Below are 5,493 nucleotides of genomic sequence, written 5' to 3'. Positions count from 1 at the left end.
AACAGGCAATCAGTACAGATGGAATCAGTTCTGATCTTGAAGCGCCGGATAACAATCTGGCGTTTTGTACTAATTGAAGTTTCCGGGCTCTTTTCAAAGGGCAACCTTGCAGTAAAGAACATTGCAGTTAATCCTTCCTAGAAATTAAAAAAGGAGAACCTTTTGCAATTTTACAGTTGGGTGCTTTCTTCAAATCGTGTGTTTTCCAGCTATCACAGGTGTGGCGGAGAACCTTGGTCCCTCCAGATATTGCTGAGCTGCAGGGGCCAGTGAATGGAATATTTATATATTATATATTATATTTATAATATAACATTGGAGGGGTGGAGAGCTGAATTTCAGAATCCCATCCCATCCGCTCCGTTCCATTTCCCCTTCCTCCCTGCTTTCCCCAGTGTGCTGTAGCAGTTGGAGCATCAGACTAGGACCTGGGAGTCCAGGGTTTGAATCCCCACTCAGCCATGAGGTTCACAGGGTGACCTTGGGCCAGTCACTGCCTCGCAGGGTTGCTGTGGGGCTCAAATGAGGCAGGGGCGAAACCGTGAGCTCCTTGGAGAAAAAGGGTAGGATATGAATATAATCAATCCATAAATAGTCAGTGACCATGCAGGCTGCTTGGAGGCAGGGTTCCTTATGATGTTATTCTAGAGGGCTTTTGTACTTCTGCAAGCTGAGAGACTCCCCCAAGGCTTCTGATGCCCAAAGCTCGTGTGCGATCCTAAGAAGCACCCATCAACTGCAACCCACACCTCCAATAATAAAGACTTGCCATTTTACTTTCAGCCATCCGATGGCACTCTGGGTCAGTGGACACTATCACTTTTGGAGTTCCAGGTGGGTGGGATGGATTTGGAGAGGGTGGGGTGCATTTTATTGGTTTATTTATTGAATTTATATACAGTGGTACCTCGGGTTAAGTACTTCATTCGTTCCAGAGGTCTGTTCTTAACCTGAAATTGTTCTTAACCTGAAGCACCACTTTAGCTAATGGGGCCTCCTGCTGCCGCTGCGCTGCCGCCGCACAATTTCTATTCTCATCCTGAAGCAAAGTTCTTAACCCAAGGCAATATTTCTGGGTTAGCGGAGTCTGTAACCTGAAGCATATGTAACCTGAAGCGTCTGTAACCCGAGGTAGCACTGCACCACCCTGTATCCAGGGGACTCATGCATGTTCCTAGCAACCCTGAGAACCAGTGAGGCCCAACTTGAATTAAAATGGGGGGGGGGAGCCCCACCCCGCATAATTGATTACATGACACAGTGCATGTGTGCCACGGCTAAAAATTGGCCGCTGTTTCTTTAATGCTAAAAGAACTAAGTCAGCGTGAGTCAGCGGCCTACAATGACTTTCACCAAATTTTACCTGTATATATAGAGTGTTCAATGATAGTGTTGGGTGTGAGTTGGTTGGATGGTATAAAGCTGGTTGTGTTTGATATGTATAAAGCTGTCGGTCGTGGTTGGAGAAGACAACTTTTAAGAATAAAAGCAGCAATACTCTTCAAAGTACTCTTTCTCAAAGACTCTTTTGTGCCAACTAAGGCCTGAGGACTAGGCAAAGGAGTAAAAATGAGGTCAGAACCTTTTCTTTTTCAAACACTGACAATGTGTACTATTTTAATGGCAATGCCCATCAACTTTGGGGGGTCCCCGGCCCCCTCAAATATTTTATTGGTGGGCAAAGACCCCCTTGGCTCCTAAGAGTTGGCTCCTGTGGTGTGATGTCGCACAGGAAAAACGTGCCCTTTTGAAAAACAGGGCTTGGAATTGGGTAGGGGGAGCGAGCAGGTAGGTGAGGAGGAGTTGTGTGGGGCAAGAGGTGTTCTGGGAACAAGAAGGAGGGAATAGGTAGAACTTGGTGAGGGGTGTGTGTGTGAAGGCCATCTTGGCACAGGGGCAGGGATATGGGGTTCACGGTGCCTTGGGTATCCAGTGCTGCGTTGCTGGGGAAACAAGCCCCTCTTGAGATCTAATGCTCTCCAAAGGAGACTCGGGCGTGAATAGGTGTTAAGAAGCCATTTTTCTTACAGACATGACCGTCTCCGACACGTCTCGATTCCCAATGGAAACATGACTCTGGAATCTGGCTACCGCTTGGCACAGATGGGGGTGGTGACTCCATTTGTTTATTTGTTTCAAAAGGCGAAGGCGATGTGGGCCCTTATCCCCAAAGACCTGTGGCTAAGGCCTCCCAGGGTCGCCCGCTGCCCCAGCAAAGCCTGTTATGATATCTCCTGCCCGCCATATTCCGCTGCGTCTTGCTGCTGCAGTCGTATATTGCAGACACACCCTGCGTCTATCCTGACAAAGCGCCAGGCAGCAGTCTTCTTGGAATCCATAGTGAAGGCCCTCACATAGGTTTGGGTCGTCTGGCACTCAGAGATCCAGTAGTTTCGATCCACCCCACGGCAACCGCCCGCAGTTCCCCTTCTGGGTGTGCACCTGGTCTCGAAAAAGTACTGCCTCAGCCGGCCGTGAGGCGTCTGAAACTCAGACAGCAGCGTCACATTCCTGCCACGGATGTCCACAGCTGTATGTTTGTCTGCCACCCAAGTGCTCCTGCTGTCACACACGGCCAACATCGCCTCAGCAGTGTCCGACAAGGGTTGGGTGGTCGGCTCACTTCTAGAAAGAGCAACACGGGGAGACAGGAACTCCTCGTCCCCGACTGGAGGAGCAGGAGTGCCGAGGACGTCAGCGGCGTTGGGAAGAGGGGTGGCATGAGAGACGACGCAAAGCCATGCGGTGACCACAGTAATCAGCATGGCTTCCTCTATGATGGGGAACCTGTGCAGGAAGTGGGGAAAGGCAAGCCTGGGAAAATGCGTTCGCCAATAAAACGTCCCATCCACAACACAGGTTGCCAGCACGTGGTTCCCCCCCCCCAAGGCCACATCAACCTCATGGATTTAAGGCAAATCCTAGCTTCCCTGCCCCCCAATAATTTTCGTACTTTCGCAAACTTTGGAGCTCCCCTAAACCTGCTGATACCTGTTTTTTTTAAAAAAATTTGAATTACATTTATATCTCACTTTTCCATCAAAGAGCTCAAGGTAATGTATACAGTGGTACCTCGGGTTAAGTACTTAATTCGTTCTGGAGGTCTGTTCTTAACCTGAAACTGTTCTTAACCTGAAGCACCACTTTAGCTAATGGGGCCTCCCGCTGCTGCTGCGCCCCTGCTGCACAATTTCTGTTCTCATCCTGAAGCAAAGTTCTTAACCTGAGGTAATATTTCTGGGTTAGCAGAGTCTGTAACCTGAAGTGTATGTAACCTGAGGTACCACTGTACATGGTTCTCTTCCTCTCCATCTTAACCAAGGGTGCCAACTTTGGGGATGGGCAGCCCCCTCAAATATTTTATGGGTGGGGAGGGAGACAAAGATATATTGGCCCCTAGGAATTGGCTCCTAGGCTCTCAACAACCCCCTGAGGTAGGTTAGGCTGAGAGATTGCGACTGTCCCAAGGTCACCCAGGGAACTTTATGGCTGAGCAGGGATTTGAAGCCCAGTCTCCCAGTCCCCAATCCAGCACTCCACCAGTACTTCCTCCTGAACTTCACAAATAGAGGGAATGACAGTGCAGATTGTGTCCATCCCTCCACCTGTTATAAAAGTGATTTCCCCAACTTTTCTGCCAGACCCAGGGCCCAATTGTTAACAACAGCAACCTGCACCGCGGGAAATTTTCTTCTTAATTTTGTAATTATTATTTTTTACCTTTACCTACTGGGATCTGTTCTCTCCTCTGCTTCTTGATTCACTCTTCTTTCCTCTCCCTTTCTTGCTCTATCACTCTCTCCCCTTTCTGTTCTGATGACATTCGCAGTGCTGCCGTTGCAGACCACTGTAAGTCAACAGAGCTCTCTCTTTTTGGGCTACAGCAAACAAGAGGTCAAAGTACGGTACCCGGATATGGTGTCTTTTAGGACTTTGGCCAACTAGAATCTGCTGAAGAGAACATTTGGGTAGTTTCACGAATTCCACAGGGCCAGGGGTCTGAAGTTATTTGGCTGCACTAAACTAGAATCTGACAGAACTTATTAGATATATACAGTCATCCCTTGGTTTTCGAACAGCTTAGTTCTCTAACGTTTTGGCTCCCAAACGCCACAAACCCGGAAGTGACTGTTCCAGTTTGCGAACTATTTTTGGAAGCTGAACGTCCGGCGGGGCTTCCGATTGACTGCTGGAGTTTCCTGCAGCCAATCAGAAGCCACGCTTTGGTTTCCGAACGTTTTGGAAGTCGAACAGACTCTGTTCGACTTCCAAGGTACGACTGTATAGAGGCACTTGCCTCTGTCGAATCACAGCTCGGGCATTTCATGGAGATTACAGCTGGGGAGGGTGGCAAGTACTGCAGGCATGCGTGTGGTGCCCACAGTGGTTTCTCTGGTTTGCTAATGTGCCCACAGGTCTAAAACAGTTGGAGACCATTGCCCAAAGGCAGTCCAACTCTTCATAAGGACTTGCAACTCCACATCAAGCCATCAGGTGGCGCTCAGGGCCAAAGGACACTTTCCCCTTCCAAAGCTACAGCAGGTGAGGACTATAGCATGGGTAGGCAAACTAAGGCCCGGGGGCCGGATCCGGCCCAATTGCCTTCTAAATCCGGCCCACGAACGGTTAGGGAATCAGCGTGTTTTTACATGAGTAGAATGTGTCCTTTTATTTAGAATGCATCTCTGGGTTCTTTCTGGGGCATAGGAATTTGTTCATTTTTTTTTCTTTTTTCCAAAATATAGTCCTGCCCCCCACAAGGTCTGAGGGACAGTGGACCGGCCCCCTGCTGAAGAAGTTTACTGACCCCTGGATGATAGTGTGGATGTGCAAAACACAGCTTGTGGAGATAACAGACCAGACATTTAAAGGCTCCCCACCTGAAAAGAATACCAGGAACTGTACAGTGGTACCTCGGGTTACATACTGTCAGGGGTTCAGGAGCAGAGGCGAGGGCAAGGGAGGAAACAGAGAGCGAGGGGGAGGAGGCAGAAGAAAAGATGAGTGATGACGACGACCCGAGATCTCCGAGTCTTTCCAGTGAATCAGAAGATTCACAGAAAGGAGCGCCAGTGGCCAGAGCAAGGGGGGAGCCTAGGGGGACACCCCAGGAAGAAGGGTCCAGAGGGGGCTCAGAGGGCAGCAGTTGGAAATCGGGGCCAGCGTCACCAACAGAGAGCAGGGGAGAAGAAGGGCGCCAGGTATCAAGTGCTGGCAGCTCGCAACAGGAGGGAGGGCACGAGTCAGGAGTGGCCACACCTCCATCGGGGAGCGAAGAAACGGTTGAGCGGAAAGTGGAAGGTTGGGCGCGCGCGCCAAGTTCAAATGCACAGGAAGGTGGCGCAGTAAGCAGCCCGGAAAGGGAGCCAGGTCCTAAAGCCCGGCGCAAGGAGACAGGAGGGTCCGGGGGGGTCCGCGTCAGAAGAATCCCGGAAGGAAGAGACCACGGGGGGCAGAGGGACCCAGAGAAGAACGGTCAGGCGGAAAAGGTGG

At 50.2% G+C, this 5,493-nt stretch overlaps 1 long non-coding RNA gene across 2 annotated transcripts; it reads right to left on the bottom strand.

Annotated features, from left to right (window-relative positions):
• Positions 1-2,088: 2,088 nt before the first annotated feature.
• Positions 2,089-4,020, bottom strand: LOC308571378. 2 transcript variants are annotated; one of them, XR_014001349.1, is made up of 2 exons: positions 3,721-4,020; positions 2,089-2,787 (listed from the first exon to the last, which is right to left on the bottom strand). It is a non-coding gene; the product is annotated as an uncharacterized lncRNA (long non-coding RNA). The 2 variants fall into 2 exon arrangements; XR_014001350.1 differs by having other exon boundaries at positions 3,731-4,020.
• Between the last annotated feature and the right edge of the window lie 1,473 nt (positions 4,021-5,493).

This window comes from Podarcis bocagei, assembly GCF_964188305.1.
Source record: "Podarcis bocagei genome assembly, chromosome: 13".
In the NCBI taxonomy this organism is placed as follows: domain Eukaryota; kingdom Metazoa; phylum Chordata; class Lepidosauria; order Squamata; family Lacertidae; genus Podarcis; species Podarcis bocagei.
This window is presented reverse-complemented; position numbering and strand designations above follow the sequence as displayed.